Source organism: Felis catus, chromosome B3 (genome assembly GCF_018350175.1).
Source record: "Felis catus isolate Fca126 chromosome B3, F.catus_Fca126_mat1.0, whole genome shotgun sequence".
Taxonomy (NCBI): Eukaryota; Metazoa; Chordata; class Mammalia; order Carnivora; family Felidae; genus Felis; species Felis catus.
Genome location: NC_058373.1, coordinates 126,898,376 through 126,925,692, shown reverse-complemented (window position 1 = coordinate 126,925,692; position 27,317 = coordinate 126,898,376). Strand labels below are relative to the sequence as shown.

Below are 27,317 nucleotides of genomic sequence, written 5' to 3'. Positions count from 1 at the left end.
TTCTCTGACTGACTTATTTCGCTTGGCATAATACTCTCTAGTTCCATCCATGTTGCTGCAAATGGCAAGATTTCATTCTTTTGATCACACAGCACACTTTTATTTAGAATATGCATAACTCGGGGCGCCTGGGTGGCTCAGTCGGTTAAGCGGCCGACTTCGGCTCAGGTCATGATCTCGCGGTCCGTGAGTTCGAGCCCCGCGTCAGGCTCTGTGCTGACAGCTCAGAGCCTGGAGCCTGTTTCAGATTCTGTGTTTCCCTCTCTCTGACCCTCCCCCGTTCATGCTCTGTCTCTCTCTGTCTCAAAAATAAATAAACGTTAAAAAAAAATAAAAAAAAAATAGAATATGCATAACTCAAAACATAGAGATAGCTGATGACTGTTGTTCACCCAATAGATATTACAAACGTATTGAGGAGATCTTTAATGTATACTATCTATTTCTTTTATGTGCCCAGTCTTCCTTGTGACAATTAATTATTACTAATTCAGCATATATAACAAGAACAATGAATTGTCTTAGTCTGCAGACAGATGAGAAACTTTACATCTAAATGAATACATTCTCCTTTCCTCAAAGTAGTCACTTTTAGAAGCCAGATGTTTATTTCCATGAGAGTAATTTTCCTCATTGTTTCTTATTTTATTTTTTAAGAAGCCTGCAAATCTGAGATATATTTATTAGTTTTTGTATTCTCAACGGTAGCAAAATTTCCTTTTTATATTTAGAGATAGATGATAGATGATAGATAGATGATAGATAGATAGATGAATGATAGAGTTGGAGGTCATTGAGAAGACATGACTGCTGGTTGACCTACAGGGGATCCAGGCAATTAGAGACTCCTGACCTCCTAGCCCGCACTTAGAATTTACGTTCTGCCCACTATTCTCAAAGCCATGCTGTTGCCAAGGATGCAGCCTTAAGAGAGCAATGTGTTATAGAGGCCATGTGGACCGAATACATGACTGAGTACCATTAAGGCCTCTATGTAAACTATTAAGATTCTGGGGAGCAGTACGGAGATCTACTCAGCCTTGTGGCCTCCCAAAACAAGCCTCCTATATGTAAGTTTCCTTGCTTATTAAACTTGCCACCTACCAATCTGGAGAAGTTTGCCTCTTTCTTCTCTCCTAGCCCTCTGTGTATGGGGGCCAGTTTGCAAACCAACAGATAGGTAGATAGATATGTGTATATGTATCATTATTTATTATATTTCTGATTACCTAGTTATATATATATATATGTTTATATATAATTACTTACATATTCATAGATCTATATATGTCTATAAACTTTCATCTATCTATCCCTCTATCCATTTTTTTCATCTTACATTATTTATGGCTTTTACATTGCTCAGGTCTTTCTAATCAGAAAAAGGATTGTATGAGTCACTGATAAAATTTCTGTAGTCCTTGTAGAGAGTAGGTGGATAATTCATGTTTTTAATCATTGCAAAGCACCATGTGATGTATTGATTATGCAGTTTCCCTCATATTAGATTCCTTAGTGTTTTGTATGTTACTCTTCCTCCTCTTCCCCCTCCTCCTCCTCCATCTCCTTTTCCTCCTCCTCTTTCCCTTAGTATTTATTCATCTTTACTGCACTGGATAGGATTTCAATAAAGCACTTTAACACATTCACACTTTGTTTCAAATCTTAGGGGTAAGTGTTCAGTCTATTACCATCAACTATGATATTAACTGCAAGTTTGTTGTAGGTGCCCTTTATTTCTATATTTCTACTAGGCTGAAAAAACTTTTACTATAAATATGTATTGAATTTTGTCTCCTACTTTTTATATACCTGTTGAGAGGACATTATAATTTTTCTTCTTAAATCAAGTGTGCACAAATTACACTAATGATTAGTGAATTTCTGAGAAAATTACACTTGATTCTAATGCATTATATTTTTCTATAGTTGAATTAAATTTTCTAACATTATTAAGCAACTTTATGTCTGTATTTATGATAGATTTGGGCCCCTCCTTGTACAGAAAGAGCTTATCATATTCAGTCAAAGATTCCAAGGGACTGAAGATTTCTAGTGTCCCTTGTCTATGCAACGCTCTTCTCTCTCATATCCTATAAGGCTTATTCTAGTTTCTTCTGCATCCCTAAATTCAAATCTCAGTTTCCTCTGCCAGGCAAGACCCTGCTTTCTTTTTGGGCTCCATTGCCTCAGCTCAGAAAGTGAATCCCAGACAGAGTCCTAGGGTGAATATGGAGCTCATCTTGTGTGTTTTCCTTCCTTTAAGGGTCACAATCGTGCACATCATGGTTGCTATATGTATTTGTCTAGTTCTATCGCAGCCTGCAGTGGGAGGTTAACTTGAGTAACCATTTTGAATGCTGATTTAAGAACTGATAGGAAAATCCCTGTACTCCAAAAAGAAAGGCCATTTTAAAAGCACCTTTTAAAATCCCTTGCTTATGGGGTGCCTGGGTGGCTCAGTTGGTTGAGCATCTGACTTCAGCTCAGGTATGATCTTGTGGTCCGTGAGTTCGAGCCTCGCATCGGGCTCTGTGCTGACAGCTCAGAGCCTGGAGCCTGTTTTGGATTCTGTGTGTGTCTCTCTCTCTGACCCTCCCCCGTTCATGCTCTGTCTCTCCCTGTCTCAAAAATAAATAAAACGTTAAAAAAAAAATAAAATCCCTTGCTTATATCTTTATTCATTTTCATTGAGTTAACATATTAGAAGATATGTGCTTGCAACTTTATGAACACTCACATGCCCTTTCTCTACAAAACCCTGTTTTTTGTTTGTTTGTTTGTTTTGGTTTTGTTTGTATTATTCTCAATACACAATAAGGATAAAAAGTAATGGATTTTTATAAGTAGAGAAGGTAATTTCATCCTTTTATTGGTTATCCAAGAATTCCACTGTACTACTATGACGTATAAAGCCAACTGGGAAAGATTCATATTCATTTTCACTGAAAATTTATAGTAATTTTACTCTCCAAACATTTATTTTTGGGCAGTATATATTGCTTAAGTGCCAAAACGTGCATGTAAAAATTAGTTACTGAGACTTGCTTTCTATCCTACACATTACATAACACGGTAAGTTGAAATCCTGGCAGTAGTGAAGCAGAGAACCAGATGAGCTAAAATGAAAGAGTGAGCATAGGTCACATCTGATTAGTAAGTTATTTCACAAGTAGTCATATTTAAATTTTTGTTTTCTTATTCCCATCCTGGTTTAGAGGCAAACACCAGAATTGAATCAGAAGTGATTTTTTGATGTAAATTATTCTGGTGTTGAAATCCTAGCTATACAGACATGTATATCCCAAAGGTGCTATATTATTACTGTGAAGTTAAGTTAAAATATAGTAGCTCTATCAAAATACTAAGAAAAATATGAGGTATCTCTAACATAAACATAGTACTTATGTACTTGAACCCTGTGGGTTACCTAAACTTTGCTGTTTAGGAAGATATTTTATTCAGAATGCCAGTGTAATTTATAAGCATATGCTTGCAAAAACAGATGCTAATGTAAAATATTTAGGTCATTAAAATTAAATATTTCATGCCCGACGTAGGAATAGGCACTTGTATGTCAATATTTATGTCATTTGTAGTTAAATGTATGTTTTCCCATATGTTCAAAAAGAAAAAAATAGCAGGCATCAATTTTTCCCTTCACAGGTTTATAACACAGCAGGTTGTTGCTTAAATAAAGCATGAAAGTGGTCTTTTTAAAAGTTTTTTTAAGTTTAATTTCAGTGAAAACACCAAACGTGTGAGTTATAATTTGCCAAATACAAGAGGTAGAGAGAAAAGTATCAATACTGCATATAGTACTCACGCTATCACTCATTCTTTTCTCTTTGTTTGAATATTGAAAATAAGACTAGACCAATAAAACTAGGCAAGTCACTGACTTCTTATAGCAAAGTACTATCTAAAAATAGTAATTAATAAAGGGTTTTTTTTTTGATTTCTGGTTTTGTGTGTTTGTGTATTTATGTCCCTACGTAGGTAAATTTACATGTGTTTTTTTTTTTTTTTTATCATTTGTTGAGGTTCTCTGAAGGGTCTGAGGGGAACTAATAAACAGCATTTTTTTATTTAACCCAAATGAATACAAATTGGGAAATAAAATAAAGAAGTATTAAGTGCTGACCCAATTTTAGTGTTACTTCTGATAAAGGCTAAGATGGTGGATAGTGATTAGTGTGAGAACAAAATGTGCATAACATATAAAGCCCAGATACAGGCAAGCATAGGCTGGATTAGGGCGGGCATTGCCACAGGTGAATCTCGTCTAGGTCGTACTTCAGACATTAAAACGCAGGAAAGAATTCCTGATCCTAACAGGTAGCTTGTTTAAGAGGAATAAGGGAACTGCAGGGTCAAGCTTTGTTTTTCCAAATCTGCTCTTCCCCATGTATCAATCAGATAAGTGACTATACCTCCCCAGAGGGAACATAAGCAGGGGAAAAAAGACAGGCCAGGGATATTATACTATTGGCTTTGTTCGTATGGATGGAACTATTAGAAGTGCAGAATACACGTTATCCCACAACATTCTACGAATTTATTTATATATTTGATAGTCTTTTGTACTTTTATTTGAAGAGAGACTTTAAAGGGAAGGCATGGAATAGCTTTGGATGCAATAGAAAGATAGCCTGGCTGCGATGTTCATCGATGAGAGGATATTCAATTCATTCCACCAGAAGGGGAGGGATGATGGCATAGTGAAAGGCTAAGGTTTGAATATACCTTACTAGTTGTCTAGACATGGGCAAGTTACCCAAACTTGTTGAGTGTCTTTTTCAGTCATGAAATAAAGATTATAACACCAAACTCATTAAATTGAAAGATAAAATAGAGCCCATGAAACATAGTAGATACTTAATAAATAATAAGATTTTCAGTTCTTAGTACTGCAAACAAATTCTGTTTTTCAACTTTAGTTCAAACTATCCTGGACTTCATGAGGCATTAATGCAAATTTAAAAATACCTAGCAAAATATTCATATAATTAGCAGTGGTAGTAACTTAAAATAAGCCGGTTGTTTTCTAACTATAAAGATATAATGGTGTAAAAGAATTACATAATCAGTTGAATAGATGCAAATATTTATAGTATTTATTTAAATTTTTAAGCAAACTAGATAGGCTATTTTATTAACCTGATTAAATTTAACTAATAGTTTTAAAGGTTTAATGGAATCACTTTTGTGACAGTGTAGCTAAAAATCTTTGAAAGCGGTTGACCAATATCCATTTTTGATGGATAGCCTCAGGTCAGCTCTGGGGAAAGTGTTGTGGGTTTCATCCTTAACTCATGAAATGGGTCTTGATCTAATATTTCTCAGCAACAAAAGATGTAATTTCCCCTGGTGTTTTGGGCCCCTGGATGTACGTGTTGATGAAAGCATGCAAGTAGCAGGCATACAAGAACATCTATTCAAACATAGTTAATTATGGCAGCACTTTACTCTTGTTCAATAGAGTGAAATATTGCCAATTCCTAAGCATACAAGTTGACATAAATATGACTCACTATAGAATGTTTGGGGATTTGGAATGGTGTATGTTTATTTCATAGTTTCCTGAACACCCAGGGAAATGTTAATAGGTCAAATTATTTCCTTAATGTATTGTTAATATCAATACATTCTTTGATTTTCATTCATTCATTCATTAAATATTGTATTAAAATATATATATTGAGCATCTATTAAGTATGAGACTGGAGAACACCTATTATTCTTCAAATGGTAGAAACACAAAGATGATTATATTTGAGCTCATAATCTTATGGGATTTTTTAAATAATGAATTTCCCTTGTTTTGGAGAGAAAGGGACTCATATATTTATTTGATTTTATTTCACAAATCATACCTTATATCATTTAATATCTCTTGACACATTTCCATTCAGATGATGCATTTACTCTAAGCAACACAAACCTGTATTTGCATCTTTGACAGCAAAGGAGAGACTGACTAATGGAATTGATGCTTGGTTTGAATAATGTAGGATGTTGTGACAATGACAATAGCAACGAATCTTAAATAATAGGCCCTACCTGATGCAATTTAAAAATATGCACACTATTGTCTTGGCTGCAAATATGTTAGATTTCATTGCTGCTCCTGCAATGCAGCTGAGTGTAATCCATCTTAATGACAGTTGACAAGTGAAACTAATTTCTCTTAAAAGCACTTCCGAATTACTTTTTTTCCCCCCACTAAACAGTAAGCAGTCTGAGGCATTTGGGCACAAACTCTTTCCTATGTCTTTTCTCTGTGTAGAGGGAGGAAATTGAGTAATATGGCATGTATTAGGTGTTACGTCCCTTTCTGGCTTGCAAATACTGACTTCCTATAGTAAATGGCCTGTGGACACTTGATTGTACCAAACTTTTGGGTAGATGTGATGTACGTTGCTAATGAGAATGATCTAGCGAAAATAGGTTATATATCAACTTCTTTTTCACTTAAATATATCTTGAAAAGAAAAAAGGAGGAAAAGGAGAGAGGGAAGAAGAGAAGAAAGGAGAAGAGAAACAAACCATTTCTTCTATTCCACCCCGAAAGCAAAATCTCAGGACAAAGTGGGAAAATCTTCCTTACTAATGCATAAATTCACAAAAGCTGTCCAAAAATTTTAAGCAAATAAAACAGCTAAGTTTAGTAGCACACAATATTAGAAAGGTCTGAAATATTAGTATATGTACCATTTCCTTAAATGATAATCATGTAATGATAGTACCCATGAGGATAAAGTGTGCTTCATCTCAAGTGTTTTTGCTTGAAATTTAAATATTGAGAGAATGAGTATTCCCAGAAAATTAGTAATCTCAAATATTACTCAACAGTCTGCATATATCATTTCAGTATTATTTCATTTTGGATATTCATCCCAATTTATATCAATCTTTCCTTGACAATGTTGTAATTGATTTTGTAATTCACATAGAGAAGTTGAGTGAACTTTTCCTTCACTCACAATGATTTAGCATTAGGGATGAGACTGATGGTGTTTTAATGAAGAAAAGAGCATAATAAAAGACTTTAAAAGAAAATGACTTGTTTTGGTAATGAGACGTGATATTATTTTGATGAAGATTAAGAGAGTTGGAGTCCATGTAAGGAAAAAAAATATTCCCAGAACATTTAATAGGATGGACCATGATAACAAAAGATGAATGAAAGAAATTATACTACTGTAATAGTTCATACAAATGAATACAAGAGTTTTTCATAGTACAATTCTAACATTATAAGGAACATCACAATTTATTTGAGGCAGAATACAAAGAAAAATATTAAAATGAATGAGGTGAACTCCAAAGGAGAGCCTAAAAAGCAATGAAAAGGTTTAGAATAGTTGATGAACTACATTAGAATAACCTTTGACTTCCTCACTTATAAAAAGGATATGATGAGGGAACTTTGAACTTGAGAAAGGATTTTAAATGATTTCCTTGGAATGAGCCAAGCTGGAAATCTCTCTCGCTGTCCTGCTTCACTGAGGAGGATGAGGTTGGTTGCCACCTCCAAATTTCAAAACAAGCTAGAAGAACTTGGAGGAAATTATTCAAAAACCTCATGTAGAGAGATTTGTTGGGGGATTAGGAGTCTCCTCCATCCATAAAGGAGTGCAGCTTTTATCCCTTTTTAAATAAATTAAGAGACTTCAGGAGAGCATTTAAAATTTAACGCGCCTTCCTGAAGTTTGAAGGAGCACGAAGACTGGAGGATCTAAGGGCAAGAGATTCATGGTCATTTAGGTCTTGTCCAAAAGACATTCTAGAAAGACAAGTAGGCTTTAGCCAGGAAAACGCAGAAGTGACGTGGATTCTTAGTGATGAAAATGGAAGGACCAGCAGAAGTAGAGATGCATTTAATTCTGTCAGAAGGACTATAGGTGAATGATTCTTCAAATGGATGGGGATGGTTTTTGAAGAGCCTACAAAAGTGAGTCAGCTTTGAATATCTGTCAAATCCAGAGACAATCAGTCATTCCTTACCTCAGTGTCCACAGAGAGATTTCCTTTACCCCTTACTTCTGCTCATCATTGACCCAGATGCTGATGGCAAGGAATAGGAGAGCTATAGAGGGAAAAGAAAAAGACAGGTTAGTAAGCTTGGAAGGAGGGATGGGGAAAAAAAGTAATCTGTTGCTCACTTTGCCAAATTTCAAGATTGCTTCTAGATTCAGATTGGAAAAGAAAAAAAGTCTCACTTGACTTTAAATCAAATTTGTACCTTAGTTTTTTCCTGGGAATAGATATTTTTATTATTTGAATGAGATAGAGTAACTAGCCACTGGTTTTGTGGGGCTTCCTGTTTTTACCCAAGGGCAAGGAAAGAATTGCCCTCTGCAGGTATTTAAAATGGGAGAAAATAGTGTGGAGGTTCCTCAAAAAATTAAAAATAGAACTACCATATGATTCAACAACTTCACTTCTGGGTATTTACCCAGAGAAAATTACAACACTAACTCAAAAAGATACATGTGCCCCCATGTCCATTGAAGCATTATTTACAATAGCCAAGATATGGGAACAACCTAAGTGATGATGGATGAATGGATAAAGGAATTGTGACACACACACATACACACATATACACACACACACAATGGAATATTATTCAGTCCTAAAGGTATGAAATACTGCCATTTATGACCACACAGGTGGACCTCGAGGACATTATGCTAAGTGAAATAAGTCAGAGAAGAAAAACACTGTATGATATCCCTTATATATGGAAATTAAAAAAAAGAATTTTTAAAAAGCTCATACATATAGAGAACAGATTTGTGGTTGCCAGAGGTGGGGTGTGGAGGATGGGAGAATGGGTGGACTATTTTTGTTTTTGTTTTTGATTTTGACTTAGTTTAAATAAATTGATTTTTAAAACAGTGTGGCATATACACATGGAATAAGATTTGTTAGAGCATAAATCATTTTTAAAAATCTTTCATGGTTTCATCAACTAGACATAATAATTGTAATCATGTTAGTATATTTCTCTCAGTTCTTTTCTATGTTGAAATTTTATGTATTTTGTATTATAAATTGTATGGATTATATAATAAAAGCATGCTTACTGTAAACAATTCACATACAGAAATGAATTAAAAAAAAAACTAACATTTCCTATAATCCCAACCTATAATAATTACAAATAGTTTCCTATAATCCCAACCTAAAGAAGTGAAAAGATGTTATCTATTATACATACATATTTTATATTATAATAATTATATAATTATATATGATATAATATACATCATCTTGATATGTAGTATCTAATGTATGTTACATATTATCTGTCATACCTACTGATTTGATATTTTTACCAAATAGCTTATACTCTACATTCTCTTCTGTAATTTGCTTTTCTTTTTACATAACAACTATCTAGACATCTTTCAAAGTCCAAATATGTTTATCTACTTCATTCTAAAAATGACATATATATTCTATTATATAAATGTACCATATTTTATCTAATACCTACTGATGAAGATTTGTTTCTAATTGAAAAAAAAATGGGAGATTAAGAAAATCGCTTGATGACTGTATCCCATATGTTGACTTGTTCAATGTATTGCATTGTTAGGAGTTTACATATTATTACAACGAATGACTGGTCATAAGTTATTGAGATTTTTCCATTCTAAACCTGTTCCTTGGTCATGCATCTTTCTTCTTCTTCATGTTGTAAAGTCACAGCTACATCTTCCACTTTGTACACACTGCAGACCTGCCATTTTTTGTTCTGATGAGCTTTTTAATTAGCAATTATGTAGTTTCTGAAATAGGGACTTTCTTTTATAGTTATCCCCCAAACCCAACTCTGTGGCTTCTACTTGAAAGCACACTGATTTTATTGAAATATATGATTGTGCATTTTGTTCTGACCCTTAAAAATTTCTATTTGCTACTACATCCTATCTTCTTGATCAGTAGTGGAAATATTACTCTCCTTTCAAACACATCCAAGAATAATCTCCTTAAATTATTTTGCCTCTCTGCTGAAAGCCTAATAAACAATATATATGGGTAAATAAACAAATCAAGTAAACTACCTAATAATAATGGCGACCCCAAATAACAGAAGAAATATAAGGAAAAGGTTTACATAATCCTGTCAGTAAGATCAGGAGTATGCATATTGAGTGTTACCTAGTAGTTTGTGACATTAATAATGATTTCTAATAATAACGATTATTCTAGGAAGAAAAACTTCTGATAAGCTCTCTAGAAACCTAATCAGACTAAGTAGGGCAATGGCCTTTTCTTAACAAGCAAGGTACTTAATAAGCTAATGTAACCAACAATAAAAGATCAGAAAGAAATACACCCCCAATTTTAGATTCTTACTATTTGCAATCGGTTCCTTTCACTGATAGATGGACAGATTTTTTTCTAAAGCATTCAAATGTTTATTTGCAAAATGTACAATTGATGCAAATCACTGTGAGTCCTCTGGGAATATATTTTAGTTCAAGTGCATTAAGTATCTAGAAGCTGTTCTGTTCTGAATCTGTTATGGAACCAGACCTGGTAAAGATGAAACAAACATGTGGATTACTGAGTATTTCCATGCACTTTTCAGATAAAGGTACAAAACAGATGGTATATTATGTGTCTTCCCTTCAAACGAAGACAGACTTTGCTATGAAGGTGGCTCCAATTAAATGGCATACATTTCTTGAAGTGCTTGTTGCATAAGGGAATGGTGACCAGGTAAGTTGTGGCCAGACACTAAAAGGAGCTTGAAAATAAAGTGCCCGCATGTGGAAGATTTGCTTATTTATTGATTTAATTCCTGAGGTTGTTGATTAAATTCCCCAGCTTTCTTCTTTGAATTCTGAATTAAAACAGATTTATCCTCTCCTTCGTATTCAAAACCAAAACGGACAAAAACCATCAAGATGTCTTTAGTTTGCCCATAATCCATTAGAGTTTTGAAACTGAGGGATGCATTCGGCCACTGTTTAATGATGTGGCACACGCTAACCCTATCATGGACCTACTGAACACATCCCCACTACCGGACAGCACGTAAAATGAGGAAAGCAATTAATAACAGAGAAAGGGCCTGTACAAACATATGAAAAGGGCAAAGAGAAAAGTAACTGAAACAGAAGTTAACTAATGGGGAGTCTTTTCAAAATTTAATGTAATTTTATTCAGTTTGCCTTCCTTGACTGCGGCATTGTATAGTCAGGGAGTTATTTCTACAGAAAGGTGTGGTCTCCTCACCGAAGCTAATTTGTCCCATTTGTCTCTGTGAATCAGTTCTTTTATTTTTGCCAGTCCCTGCAACTTTTGCTGGGATTGGCTCTTTCTGCTTTTTAGTTCTTGCACTTTCATTTTTGAAGCACATCTGTGAGGGGTTTTATTTATTAAGTGCCACACAAAAATGAGAGGCCTAGGCAGAGAGACAAGACAGAGCACAGCGACAAGAGTGTTGGCAGCAGAGACTGTGGGGAATGCCCCAGGAGGCGGGCAAGGAGCAAGGCCATAGGTTACTTGTGAAATGAAGACCAGCCAAAGAGGCGGAGAGGCAGGGCAGTACTTTAGTCCCTAGAAAAACTGGCATTTCAATGCAAATATGCCACATGAAATTGGAGTATGAGACAAAGAACTGAACAAGCAAGAACTCATCAATGAACTGGTGCCTGGGCCAAGCAATGAGGTCACACCAAGGCCAGGCCTACTCGTCTGTGAGAATATTAAACAGAGTTTGAAACAGGGCAGGATCCAAAAGCACTATGGTGAAATTCAGAAGACTTTACTAACCAAAACAGGGCAGCAGTTGGGGCACAGAGTAAGTAGAATGTTTTTCTTCTTCTCTTCTCTCCCCTCCCCTCCTCTCTACTTTCTTTCTTTCCTTCCTTCCTTCCTTCCTTCCTTCCTTCCTTCCTTCCTTCCTTCCTCCCTCCCTCCCTCCTTCTTTCTCTTCTCTTCTTCTCTTCTCTTCTTCTCTTCTCTTCTCTTCTCTTCTCTTCTCTTCTCTTCTCTTCTCTTCTCTTCTCTCTTTTCTTTTTTCTTTTCTTTTCTTTTCTTTTCTTTTCTTTTCTTTTCTTTTCTTTTTTCTTTCCCTTTCATCCAGTGTCACCTGCGACTATTTTGCCTCTCAGGGGACATTTGGCAATATCTGGAGATATTTTTGGTTATCACATAGGGGAGGATGCTACTGGCATTTGTGTGGGAGGGGCCAGGGATGCTCTTAAACATCTCACAATGCATGGGAGAGGCCCACACAACAAAGAATTATCTGGTCCAAAATGTGAATACTGGTGAAACTAAAAATCCTAGCATTCTGCCTAATCTTAACTAATTCTTAAAATGCACTTCATTGCTTTCATTCAATTATGTGCACATCTTTCTCTTTCCTCTGCTATTCATCCCCTTTTCAAACCTAACAGAAGAAGAGAAAATTATGAATGCATGGAGGAAAATAAAGTTAAGGAGGTTAGAAAATATTCAAAAAAATAAAAGACTGATTTCATTTTCTCTTCATTTGGCTTTATCCAAAGATCTAATTCAGTTGAAAAGAGAGGTGGTACAAGGATGTTCAACTCAAAACAACGACAACAAAAGCAACAACAAATACAGAGAAAGAAGCTGGAAGTAAGTTTACAACAATACCACATCAAAAAATTTTCTTCAAACAAGAATCTGAAAAAATTACCAACTTTATAGATTTTAAATTTTGGAGAATCAGTAAGATTATGCCCTTGAAGATATAACTGGCTTCAAATCCTACACCTACCAATTAATTATCATTAGCTCTTTCTATAAATCTACGTTACCTTGGTTATTGAAAGAGATTGAAAATAGCCTTCTCAGGGTTTGGGGGATGATTTGCAATAGTACATGCGAATGTCCTCACAAATCCTACACCTGACCCAGAGTGGGCCCTAGAACTGCAAAAATTTTCAGCACAAAATGACTCCATTTAAACTTTTGAACCAAGATGACCAAACTTCTAGCATGGCTTGTAGAAGTATAAGGCCATGTTCCTAAAATGACCTCAGACCCCCTCACAATGCCTGTCTGAGAAAACTCAACACTGCCAGGTAAATTTGCTGTTTGTTTCAGCTCAAACCTGGTAATAAGTAGATAGGCCCTGAACCCCCTCTCAGATAACTTATTTCAGAAAAACTTGCACCAATAAATCCCTTCTCTGCTGCTTTCAAATGTAAATCTACTACTACCCAGCACTGTCTTCCCAAAGACCTAGAGTCAGTCTCTTTGAAATGTAAACATTCAGGAGACAGGTCTGGTGGGAGAGTAAGGGCCTAACCTCATTGGGCACCTTATTCTAACTTACACAACTACCTTCATCACAAAGAAGTCAGTCTCTCCTTTGGATAAGCACCAATTAGCAAACCCAGAGGACTGACTGACTCACTCAACATGGACCCAATCGACCTCAGTGCTCTGGTGCCTTTCCTTTAGTACACCTAGATTTAAAAAGTCTTGTGCCCTTTGTTTTGGCAAAGCTGAGCTCAGTTAATTCTGGACTCTTCTCAGCTGCAGTCATTATCACTGAATAAAATCTGCCTTTACCACCTTCTACTAATGTCCAGCTTTGTTTCTCTTCGACAACCCTTACAAACAACAACAGCAACAATAATACAATAATAGTAGCTGTCCAACTGTGGTGATTTCCTAAAACTCTTATTGGCAGAATAATAAAAAGGATCATGAGATATCCAGGAATGGGAATTTTTCTTACAGAATATTGTTATGACTGTTCCTCTTAGAAAAAACAGACAGAAAAGTCACACTAGTTAGGCGAAGGCTAGATAGTGTGTACATTTGTTTTCCAATTTATCGTCCATCAGAGATAACCCTGTACTGGCAACCATGATCTGATCAGAAAAACATTTTGTGAAAATTAAGTTGAATGACAAAAGCCAATTTTTAAAATGATACATACTGATATGATGGCATATATGGACTTTTTCTTGAAACGACAAAATCATAGAAATAGAGAACACATTAGTTGCTGCCTAAAATTAAGGAGGGGGTGGTAGGCTATAAGGAAATAGGTATGTCTTTAAAAGAGCACCATAAGAGATCTTACTTTTGATGGAAATGTTCTGTATTGACTCTATTCATGTCAATATTTTGCCATGATATCGTATTACAGGTTTGTAGGATGTTACCATGGGGCAAACAAGGTAAAGAGTACAATTGAATGACTCTAGTATTTCTTACAACTGCATCTGAATCTACAATTATCTCCAAATAAAAATCAACATTTACAGTAAATTAAAGATATTCAGATGAAAAAACACATTTTATGTTCAAATATTAAACACCATTTTTTCCTAATTAAAAAGAATCAATTGAATTTATGATGATTTATAGATAACTTATGTCCACAAGTAGATCTTAGGAGCAAATTAGTTAATGATTAATAGCCCTCTGATTTGGTAGAAATCTTTAGGGATCAGCTAGATACAAACAGAAGCAGGGGACAAGTAGCAAACAGGGTTGAAACATCAGTCAGAGGTGGATTTTCCCATTGATAATTTGAAACTGATTTAACTCAGTAATTTTCCACACGACAACAAGGAAGGTAACCAAACATAGGCGACCTGTGTAAACAAGTCACAACGTAAAGAGGCCGTGAATATCACTCAATCTCAGTTGCATCTGTTCCGAAGAAGAAAATGAATGGATCTTGAGAGTGTCCTACTTAGAAGTGGCGATGGAAGAAGAAATCACATGCAATCTCTACCTCCACCTCTGCCCTTTTATTCCACAACATCTGAAATTATACACTTGATTTTAGAAAGAATTTAATATAAGGGTTGATCGTTTTTAGAAAGAATTTGGTATAAGGGTTGATCACTTTAAGGTAAGCAATAAGGTTATACCAGGATGGGCTTAAGAGTCTAGTCCAGAATCCACTTTGAAAATTATTTTTATTCAATACACCACCACAGTCACTTACCATACCCCAAACTTTCTGACATCTAGGCACTTAGGAGGGGCAGCCTGGAGGCAGAGGGAGGGAAGGTTCACAGAACAATCCACGAGTCATAGTGGTTCTAACTCACTAGTAGTTTGTTTTGAGACTTCAAATCTTTATCAACAGACTAAGAAACTCAAACTCTTTGTTCTTGAGTGTCCTTCCAACTGGAACATCTCTATTTTTCAAAGTGTAGGAATTTGAAGATTAGTGTTGGGGCCACTAGAATGGGAATGGAGGCTTAAGCATAAAATTACAACAATACACTTGATACAGACTTTTCTGAGGGATAGACCATCTCAATTTTCATCCTCATATTCTATGATTTTCATTATAGGACTGCTTTCCAGAAAGGGAATGAGGCAAAGAACAATTAGAAATTGTGTAAAATTAAGGCTCCTACTTAAATAGAGTAAATAAAATCTCATGCCAAAGATGAGAGTTTATAAAGATCAAGGGATGACATATGGTCATCTATTTTTCTTTGGCTGTGCTAGCTTTTAAAACAACCCAACAAAATGGATTTTTTTCCAGTAAACTGGATTTTGTATAATTCTCTGAGTAAATTAATGTGTACCTAATGGTTACTTTTTAAAAATTATTTTTACATGTGCTGCCTCATTGGATCCTCAACTCTGTGACAATGGCTAGAATTATGTGTGTGAGCAGACCATTATTAATACTCTCCATTACAGACTATGGATTGTTCAACTCTGACTAATGCAGTGAAGGGGCTTAGTAAGGAACAAACCAAGAATTAAAAAGATTATATAGGATAGAAATCAGTGGTACTTTGAATGATGTTGGGTGAAACCTGTTCAGAGTGAACAAACACAGGAATGACACATGCAACAATTGAAGCAGCTGGTGTAGACAAGCCATTCAGGGAGCTCTTCTCTACAGGAGGGCAAAATAATAGCAAAGAGCAGGTAGAAGACATGGAAACTAAGTAAGGGAGTATGACTGCATCTTTGAATGCTGATGGAAATAATAAAGGAGAGGGGAATTTGGTAATACAGAAGGTAGAAGAAATAGCAGGAAAACTCCTGGGAAAAGTACATTTTAGCAAAATTATAAATTCTGAGTTCTCACTGCATATGTAGACATGGCATCTGTGCTGAGAAAAGGAGTTCAAGATCCAATAGAGTATGGGCAAAAGCAGAGAAAGAGGAGAAGATTCTAGGGCCTTTCAGAGCTAGTAGGAGCTGAGCAATCAGATTTATTAAAGAAAATGTTCTCTCACCAAGCTTGGTCTACTTTTACTTATTTTTATTTTTTATTGTATGTTATTATTTTTTTAATTTTTATTTAAATTCTAGTTAGTTAACATATGGTGCAGTCTTGGTCCCATGAGGAGAATTCAGTGATTCATCACTTACATACAACACCCAGAAACTCAGTCTCCTTTTAGAGTGCTGCTTCCCCATATAATGAAATCCTTCAGCCCCGTTAAAATGTGTTGGGAAGCTGGTATAGTGATATAGTGGGATCCATTTAGTGGGAGGAGGAAAGGGGAGGTTCTACTAGCCCAGCATTTTGACAGTGATATACCCTCCCTAGATCTGCCTTTCCCTGCTCAGTTTTGACTAAGCATGCACTTTGAGGGGAGAGTAGGTGTGCACGAGGAGGTCGGGGAAGACCGCTCCAAATCTTCACCAGTGTTAAGGAGCAGAACATAGACATTTGGTGAAGTACTGTGCAATCTGAATTTCTTGTCCAGAACACAGCTTATCATCTGTTAGCAACATCCTCAAAGCCATTTAATATTGAAAAGCTGCAGACATTATCAGGGTCTACACCATCATTATTTATGAGGGCTTTCAAAGGACCTGATACCGGTAGACAATGCTGGAAATGGGCCTGTGGACAATGATGTTTGTTAAAATGAGGAATATGCTGCCCAACTCATTTCCCAGTATTCAGAGTATTATTCCTTCAGTTTATAACTTTAACCTGTAGGTCAGCTGGTACATACTCAACTCTTGGTAATCTCTGTCTAATTAGTTAGGAATTACTTCCATAGTCTATAAAAATCCAAATCTCTTCCCAAATATTCTTTGTTTTCTTTCCAAGACTTATGATTTTATGGTCAAGGATAAGCAACAACTTATGCTACATTTGTTGTCTCTCATTCCCCTGTAGCGAAGATATCACCCCCTCATCATTTTATACAAAAGTACACATACCTCAAAACTCTAGTGGTTTTAGGGACATTAGTGTGTCTTTGAGGGAGAGGAGGTCAGGGTAAGCCATGTGTGATTGACCCTCCTTGTGCTCACTGGAATCTTCTCCTCATTTCCTTCCTTCCTACTTTCTCTACATTCTCTTAATACCCTCCTTCCCTGAGTGTTCCACATCCTGCACGTTTTTCTCCTTTGTGCAGAGTAACTGCTCTCCACTTGGAAATCTTAGCTTAAGTTGCCTTACCTCAAACAAGCTTATTAAGCTCTTTTCTCAATAAAGAAGACATTTTCATTCTCACCTCTAAGACCACAGAACTTTCCATCTTGTTGTTCAATTATTACCAAGATACTATTCTCAGTTCCTTCAGTTGTTGTGGCTCCTATAAGTGGATGTGCAGCTTTTTTCAGTCAAATGTAATGCAAAGATTCAGGAAAAAGAAAGGATCATATGTCTCGGTCTTTCTTCACTGAAGTGTCATGCTTTATACAGTCTCTCCACAGGGAGAGAAGACAGTGGCCATTCAAGTCTCAGACTGGAAATTCCAAGTGAGGAGTCTGATTGACCAGCCCAGCTCAGAGGTGCATGCTGGGTGTCACTGTGAGCAGTCTAGGGGATGGGATACAATGGCTGGTCCTGGCTCATTTACCCACCCCCACTATATAGCCATGGGGCGTTGGGCTCCATGATTGACTGCTTCCCTAAAACACAAGAAATGGGGAAAGATCAAGTGGAAAAAAGAAATGTCATTGTTAGAAAAAATTAATAAAGAATGGTTACCAGTTTCTCTTGCTATCCAAGAGTAGAACATGCCTGTGCAAACTTCTGTAAGCAGAAATAATGTAAAGCAAAGAAGAAATTGCCATTAATTTACACAGAAAGAATTTTGAGCATTCCCAGACCCCAAAAATAACCTCTTTTAGGTTTTTCTGATACCTTAGCACACATCTTGCTAACAGATCTCCAAATACATGGAGATAAAGCACAGATGCTCACAGACACAGCTCAAAGCTCTGGCAGCTTGATGCTGAGATGCTGATGTAGCTTCCGGGAAGGAGCTTGGTGGTACCACTCTCACTGTTGGAGGTATGTGCTGCCTCTATCACGGCTCACTGCAGAACAAAGGTTGAATACAGCTTTTACTTCTTGCCCTTATCCACAAAATAGAAAATCCTCTTTTTTTTAATGTTTGTTTGCTTTTGAGGGAGAGAGAGGGCAGGAGCAGGGGAGGGGCAGAGAGATGCGGACAGAGGATCTGAAGCAGGCTCTATGATGACAGCAGAGAGCCCGACGTGGGGCTCGAGCTTAGGAACCTTGAGATCATGACCTGAGCCAAAGTCAGACGCTTAACCGACTGAGCTACCCAGGCGCCCCTGAAAAACTCTCTGGATTTTCTTTGGGTTAGTGAAAACAAGTCATGATGTAGGTCTTTCATAAAAGCGAAGTGGCCTAACACCAACTTCCAAAATATGGAAGATGCCTATAGATAAAAAGTATAGTTACCAGAATTACTACAGTAAAAGAAACGTGCCTTCACTTACAAAACTTACAAAAGAGTCTAGAATTTGCTAAAGTACTAAAAACATGTTATATATGTAAATATAAGTAAAAATGTACATATATGTGCATATTTCCTTCTATATGTTATAAATGTATATGTATAATATCTATTACTATATATAATACACATCCATATAATCTACAATATATAATATGTATACATATGTTTTTACTTTCTAATATACAAATATATATTTCTCTATTTAAACATCTGAACATTCTAAAGACCCTAAGACATTTCCAAGAAGAGTACAAAAAACCTTGAACAGATATTTGCCATTGCTAACTATTCTGCAGTCCTCTGAAACAAGTTACCAGCTCAGATTTCTTTGTCTTTAAGCACTTCTAGAAAATCCCATTAAAGAGCATTTTTCCCTCTTAAAGCCCTTTGGCTGAGAATAAATTGTAATAGAGAAGTGACCTGTGTGTGCATGTCATACTTATGATGGTATGTGTAAAAGCCAGAGGAGGAAGGGCCACGTCCTCTGTGTTCAAACCTTTACATTCATTATTCTCAATATTGTCTTTAGCAAAGAATAGCCCTTGCTGGAGTCATACCCCTGCCTTCAGCCATGGGCAAGCAGAGATTTTGAGACTAACAGCTGAGATAATACATGGTAGTTCTTTACCTGGGTTGGTTTATGTAAGACTGAATAGTGATGGCAGTTGCTCTATTAAGTACTTTTGGGTGAAGCCAAGGTCATTATAAAAGGCATACGTGCTACTGCACAAATCCCAGCATGCTCTTTTTTCTGCCTAATTACCCCAGGTGTGTGTGTGTCTGTGTGTGTGTCTGTGTGTGTGTGTTGCTTTGTCTGCTATAAAAGAACTGCAAGATTCTTTTAGAAGGGAAGCAAAGAGGAGAAGAAATTATAAAAGGGATGGATGTAGCTTAAAAGTGGAAAGTTGAAGTGAAGGTTGAATTGCCTTTCATTTTATTCAATTATTTATTATTGATTTATTCATTGTTTTATTACATTTATTAATTGTACTATTGAGTGAAGTTTTGCTCAGTAGCAGGTAATGTACACAGTGAGGGAAAATATTGCTAAATAGATAACCTTGATTGTTCATTTATTGCCTTGTGGTTTGGCACATGGGCCCAAGTTAGGTCTTCTATGTCACCAGCTGGTGAAGGTGCTTTGCCATCCTCCCTGGGCCACTCTGTAGTTCTAGCTACCACAAGTGATACCAACATTGGGTACCCCAGAACCTAGCAGTGTTTCTATCTACTAGGTGTATCATCTGATAAGTACATTTATGTGAATAACAAAAAAGCTTTACAGTTAGTACATATGGCCCTTAGAGACACAGGATAGTGTATTTGATAGACATACTCTTGAAATGGCTTTTATTGGGCTTGAATTCTGGGGTTTATTCTCTGCTTCCTAAGCAGAGGGATAAATTGATGGGTTAAAAAGAAATAAAATCAAGTCCTATGATCTTAGTTTTTTTAAAGGAAATAAAAAATCCATTTTCCTTTAAAATAAAAAAGGGGCATCTGTCTTTGATTTTTTGATGCTAACTTAGCACTAATACCCACATCATACTCAAAGTGACCCTGGCAGATGTTTGATAATGAATCTGCTTAGAAATTCATCCATGAAAGTAAAGTATGCAGGGAGAATCCAAGACTCTAGCATGTAGGTGCTAGCTGCAGATCAGCCCAAAGCCTGATTGCACACTTGAAGTTTCTGTGGGCTAGTTACCAAAAATATGAGTAATAGCGAGCCAGGCACTTCTCTGGTACCAACCAGTCCCTTCTCAGTCTTTCCACGGGGACCAATATAAATGGTGCCCCTTACTGAGTGTTTGATGCAATTTAAAATGATATTAAATCTAAGGAAACCATGCCTAAGTAACTTTCTTTTCATAAGTTAGTCTGAAAATCTTTTATATTCTGCTAAATTTGATATAAAATGAATGGCAATTAAAAAAATATACCCGCCTTGGGGTGCCTGGGTGGCGCAGTCGGTTAAGCGTCCGACTTCAGCCAGGTCACGATCTCGCGGTCCGTGAGTTCGAGCCCCGCGTCGGGCTCTGGGCTGATGGCTCGGAGCCTGGAGCCTGTTTCCGATTCTGTGTCTCCCTCTCCCTCTGCCCCTCCCCTGTTCACGCTCTGTCTCTCTCTGTCCCAAAAATAAATAAATGTTGAAAAAAAAAAATATACCAGCCTTGGAGAGACAGGGAAATGATCAGGCTAGTCATTTGCAGTCACACATGGATATAAGCAACTATATAAAATAATAATAGTAATAATATAATGAGCCTGTGGAAAACATTTCTGTAGAGTTTTTCAACTTTGAGGAAATTTTGCATATTTTTTTTCAAACTCAACTTTTGTGCTTCATGACATTGGAGAGTATTGGGAAGTTATTGTTCCCCCAATGTTGAGATGAAAAATAATGAGCTCCAGATATATTAACAGAATTTCCTAATGTTGTGTATCTATTGAACCTATGACTCTAGTCCTCTTTGCACCTTACACCCTACTGTACCAAAGTCAGAAAACAAAGAGCAAATATTTAGGATGCAGGCAAGGCTGAGTCCATCGTGAATGGCCAGGGATTGCTATGAATTGCCCACTCATTCTCCCCTGGTGTAACACACAGGGAGCAGTGCAGCGACAGGAATGAGAGCTCCCAAGTCAAACCCACTGGGCTTGTCCCCAGCTTAATCACCATCACCTTTAGTTAATTATTTTCCTTCTCCAAGTCTCCATTTCCTCAAATGTAAGATGGGAAATGCAATCGCATTTCCCCCCAAAGCTTTTTGCAAAGATTTGCTAATTGAGGCAAATAAAGCATTTGGCTCAGTGCCTGGCAGGCGGAAAGCTCTCCACAGGTGTTAGGGGTTGCCATTGTCATAGACACTTATATTGCATTCTTGTAAGTGAAAGAGATCTTTCCACATCCACACATTGTCTCAGGGATTTGCTTGGATGGGAAGGATGCTTTCTTAGAAATGAGAACCACAGCATGACTTAAAAAAAAAAAAAGAATGAAAAGAAAGAAAGAAAGAAAGAAAGAAAGAGAGAGAGAGAGAGAGAGAGAGAAAGAAAGAAAGAAAGAAAGAAAGAAAGAAAGAAAGAAAGAAGAAAGAAAGAAAGAAAAAGAGGGGACTGTTTGAAACCCAGGATAGATGAGCTCATTGTTTGCCTAGTACTTTAGTGAGTCTTAAAATACCCACATGCAGTTCTGGACCATGACAGAAGTAAGCTAAAATACACTTAATAATAAAGTAACAAGGATTTTAATTATTTATTTTTTTTTTAATGTTTATTTTTGAGAGAGAGAGAGAGAGAGAGAGAGAGAGAGAGAGAAAGAGAGAGCAGGGGTGGGGCAAAGAGAGAGGGAGATGGAATCCCAAGCATGTTCCATGCTGTCAGCACAGAGCCTGATGCGAGGCTCGAACCAGGTACCATAAGATCATGACCTGAGCCGAAATCAAGAGTGGGATGCTTAACCAACTGAACCATACAGGTGCCCCGGATTTAATTCTTTCTTAGAAATGAAGTGAACACAGTGATGGTAATGGAGGAAGGCAGTACGAGAAGAAGAGGAAAGAAAGATCCAATTAGATAATTGGAGAGAATTTCCAGTAACTTATCGGCAAGTAGAAGGTTAGAGGAAAAGATGGTACACGTTTGTCATATTAGAAAAAATTGAGGTATTTTAGGACGGTGATTTTTGAGACTGTTACCTTGTTTGGACTGTTTACAAGTCTCAGTAAATGTCTTTTTCATTAATGAACCGTACGCTGATGTGTGTTGTGCAAAAGCAGGGAACAGAGGCGGCAAGTGGGGAAAGCAGTGGTTGAGAGGCTAAGAGAAAAATTACCAGGTGTACTCACAACTGCAAAGAAAAGATCTTTCCCTTCCCCCGCCGTTCCGGAAACCAGCCAGGGCGCGCCCGGTTGTAGTCTGACATAAAGGCGGGAACCAATCAAGTTCTGCTGAATGGTTTGAAATAAAGGCGGGAACCAATCAAGTTCTGCTGAATGGTTTGAAATAAAGGCGGGAACCAATCAAGTTCTGCTGAGTTCAAATTTAAATGTCAGCCTATAACAACTCTGTAACCTCAAAAAAATCCCTAACTTGTTTGTGCCTGTCTATAAAAGAAGCTGTAAGATCCTTGCTCGGGGCCTCTTGCGTCACCGGGGACGAGTGCGCGGAGGACCGGGTTCAAACCTGCAATAAACAACCCTTGCCGCTTGGCTTTGGCTCTGGACTCTGGTGGTTTGTTTTCGGGGGGTCTCTCGAATCGGGGCATATCATGGTGTAGGGAGAAAGGAAGGCAGAAGCCACTGGAAGCTTCCCAACAATTAAGGGCAGAAAGTCATAGGGCCACTTGCTGCAACATGCAAGCCCACGTGAGCAGGCTTCTGAATGTCCAGAGTGAACAGAATGCAGATAGATATTACAGGAAACAATGACCCCAGAAGGCCAGAGGAGGTGGAGACATCTGAATTGCATACATGTAAGGCACACACACCCAGTAAAGCATGCATATTACATACAGATATTGTCATACAATTCTCACACAGATTCATGTGTTATGTCTATTGTTTTCTATTTAGTTTGCTCAATTCATAAATCTTTTATTACACCAGTTAAAGAAAGCAGAAACATGAGGAGGCAGAAAAATGTATTTTTCTCAAAGTTGTTTTTTCCCTTTGGATTTAAAAGAACACAATGGCTATAGTTTCACGTTGATCTAGACTTTATAATACTCTCCTTTGCTACGGTATCAACCCTTCCCTACAGGTGTGTGTTGTGACATTTACAGAGCACTGTGGATGAACAGTCAGGAGATAACCAGGAAGTTAGCTTCTCCCCTTCCTCTCCTTTCTCCTGGGGAGCCCAACGGTGAGCAATCATTTGTTCCTACAGTCAACCAGGTCTCCACCCACATTGCTAGCTGAGCTATCACAGTAGCTGCTAATGTGCCCGTTTTCTAGAGATCTCTGATTCTTCCTAGGCTAATAGTTAAAGGCCCCACAGAATCTGCTGCAAAATGCTAATCTTGCTCATGTTAAATAAAGCATCACAATCTGATGGCTTTCTACAGGTCAAAGCTATAGTTTTCATCAGGCCAACCTAATCTGTAGGATAGTATCACTGAAATGCCTAGATTGTTTTGATCTAAGAACCATGAAATGGTGCACACTATTGATATTATTATTATTACATCATAACATACTTCACTGATTGCTAACACTAATGAAGTGTTAACACTGTCTGCATCAGACAATTTGCCCAGAACATGGTAGGAATTAGTCTCACTATGGTCCTGTGAGGTATGAACTAATATTTGCCCCATTTTAGGGATGAGGAAACTAAGGCTAGCAGGTATATTTTCTTAAGGCTGCCTCGTGGGGCTGTGGCCGAATCCAGTTCAGAACCTGTGCTCTTTATCACTTCTCTGAACTGCAGAGCCAAGCTGAGCACTAATGTCACCTGTCAGTTGAATTCTACTCTGTGCTTTGCCAAGTTGCCTCTGGAGAGAAAGTGCCATCTTCATTCCTAGGACCCAGATGCAGTACCTTGCACCTCCATTCTTGCCTAAGATCAGACAAGAGGGAGGAGGTGGGAGCTGAAAAGCCCCACATGCAATTTCATCCATCTGATACGCCAGACCAGCCTGTATTGCACGTCACTCCACATCAGGCAGAAAGCGAGGCCGAATTAAATCCGTCTGTCAAGACAGCCAGATTTGCAGCAAGTAGAGATGCTCTTTACTCTTTATGTGAAAGCTCTGATTGAAAAGACAAAAAGAATTTAATCACTCACTCTACACTGCTGCCTGGTAGCTCCGAAGTTTTTTGACTCGCCTTCTCTTCTTGCCTGCCCCCTTTCTTTTGAATGCCAATGGACATGGCTTTGTTTGGGATAAGCCCTCCCAGCTAAGCTTCAATAATTGGATTACTCACACGCTGTGTGAGTAGCTCTTATAAGTCAGCAGTTTATGGAGCTGAGCAAACAGACAGGTGCTGGACCAGAAAGGGCACACTTTTCCTGGGTTGGCTCGGGGTCCTTGTGATGTTTTAAAGTTTGATGGTCCGAAGCAGAAATGCCAGTGCAACCTGCAGGTGATAAAAAAAAGGACAGTTCAGGGGTGCCAGTCACTCGGGCAGAGGGACATAGCACTAGAGAGTAAACACGCACTTGGAGGAATTGTGGGGTTTTGCCTGAGTCTCTCTGAATATCCAGTGAGATTGAGGTCAGAAGATTATGGAAATACATTACCCAGAGGCAAAGCAGTCTTCTTAGCAAGACTGACTCAAATAAGAGCCCTGGTTTTGGCGACCTTGGTAAAATTCGAGGGTGTAAATATCGATTTGCCACAAGTCATTAACCAGCCGCGTTGCTCAACTAGAACAAGCAGGGGCCATTCATCCACCCGAGACTTCTCTGTCTGGGACAAAGTGGGAACCCCTGAAAAGTGGTTGACCTTTATGAACCCAAAGGTGAAGCAACTCACTCCATTACTGCACGTGGAATCTCATAAAATTCTTAAAAGGGTCCTGCTCCCATGTCTAGATCTCACTGCAGCTATTGAAATAGAAGCTGAGACAGACTGGGTTGATTCCTCTCAGGTAGATTCAGGACATCTCTTAAGGAAATTTCACCTTGTATTGCATTGTAATTATAGATTGCTTTTTCCCCTTCCATGACTGAGTTATTCTTACACATGGCCGCATCTTTTATCCATATTTCCCCAGTGTCTGGTACTGTTTCATAGTCTAAGTATTCAGTAAATACTGTGTATTAAATGATGTGAAAATGACAATCATTTGGGGGGCATCTTTTTCAAAAGGGGTCTACATATGCAGTCTCCTTGTAGCATCTCTTTAAAATAGCTGTTTTCTGCATTTTACAAAACAAGGACATTTATGCCAACACATTAAGTGGCTTGTGGAAAGCTATGTAGCTCATAAGAGGTGTAAGAAATAAGTCAGTCTGAGGTCATAGTACAAGTTTTTTCCAGAAGAAAGTTAGAATGATGACTAGGAAAAAAAGGAAAAAGGGTCCCCGAACCCTCAATTGCTAGAAACCCCTGCTGTGGCCTTCAGGAAAACATTTAACCTTTACTGCCTCCACTGAGGCATTTCTGTAAAATGTGAGAATTACATTATCACCTAAAGGTGCCCGTTAAATTAGATAATCTCCTGAGGCCATTTCAGCTATAGAAAAGCAAATGTTTAACCACTGTTATTCCTGGATTAACATGAACTCATTATTTAAGACAATATTGAAATGTCTTTCCTTTTCCAAGTAAGAGAATGACACTATGTTGTAAACATGCTTTAAACTGCTCCGTTTGTTCTCTTGTCTAAATATTTTAAACACATTTAACTGAAACTTAGAATACTTTAAGATAGGACCAAGTGACTCAAGAGATCTGAAGCAGGTTGGCAAAAGCTCCTCTGGGAAGCCTGCCTTCTTGAATACATTCTTCATGTTGACAATTAAATATCATTGAAGGCAGAGGGTTGACAATGAGTAAATTGCGATGAAGTAGAAGCAGGTGGTCAGATTCCCATTTTCCTTGCACAGAATCATGGGATTTTAAGTCAGGATGAAATAAAAATAGAGAAACTTGAGGTAAAGGAGCTTATTTTTCTTTCTTTTAGTTTAGGAGATGGCAGATCTTAGGCTAGAGTATCCTGATCACTCAAGGCAGGGGTCAGGGAAGAAGTGAGGCATAGAGCTAGGGGGAAATTACCTTCAGGACCAAGAGCAGGTCAGCTGAAGAAAAGTGATGACATGTATGTAGCCCAGTACTCATTAGAAGGCTGAAGTCTCGTCGTTGGCTAAACCGTTGGGGTCTACCTAATGGTTCCATTCTTCACTCCTCCTTTATTTGCCTTTGAAACCCTTGCGATCTCTCTTCCACCCCTGTCGTTCTAATGAAAGTCCTATCTTCAAGATTACTCTACTAATTGTAGTTGAAAACTGCAAAATAGCCTGTAGGGCAAAGCATTTCTTCTGTTCCATGTTCCGTAGTAAACATATAAATATTTGTTAAATAAATGAATTTTAAAAAGTGGTGGAAGTAGATATGGAAAGATGTAACAAATACCAAATCGCTACAGAATGAGTTTACTTTCCAAGATACACATTTTTGAAGCAGAAGTCACTTGGAGGATTCTAGGGCTACACAAAGTTGAGGGCTTATGCCAGCATTTCCCGAAGAGCTTAAAATCAAGTGATATTTACAAAGGCTGTTAACCCACCCTCTTTTCTTTCTTTGCTTGTTCTGAAGCAGATGAAGATACGTCTTTTGCATGCATGATTACAAGTGCAGGAGAGAGACTGGAGGAGAAAAACTAAGTCTTGTGCAGGACTAAATCCATGTGTGTGGAGGAGATGTGGTGTCCTAAATTCTTCACCATGCTAGGCTGTGTTACACAAAGAGCTGTATGGGTTCAGAAGTTCAGGAACCCTCCTTTGTCTTGTTATCCACACTCTCTGAAGCACTAAGCATGTCAGTGGATATCAAATAGATATTTGGTGATTGATAAAAAGAATTAGTGAGTGCAGGAATGCAACTGGAAGTCTTCTAGGACAAACAACACATGCACA

General features: G+C 37.6%; 1 long non-coding RNA gene across 5 annotated transcripts in view; it reads right to left on the bottom strand.

The window, feature by feature from the left end:
• Positions 1 to 27,317, bottom strand: part of LOC123386161 — a 1,074,166-nt gene that overhangs the window by 427,847 nt on the left and 619,002 nt on the right. For 4 of the 5 annotated variants that reach the window (XR_006599871.1, XR_006599869.1, XR_006599868.1 and 1 more), the window contains exon 3: positions 8,011 to 8,092. This is a non-coding gene — a long non-coding RNA (uncharacterized LOC123386161). Of the gene's footprint in view, positions 1 to 8,010; positions 8,093 to 24,661; positions 24,815 to 27,317 lie in introns of all 5 variants that reach the window. The other variant, XR_006599870.1, reaches the window with a different exon arrangement.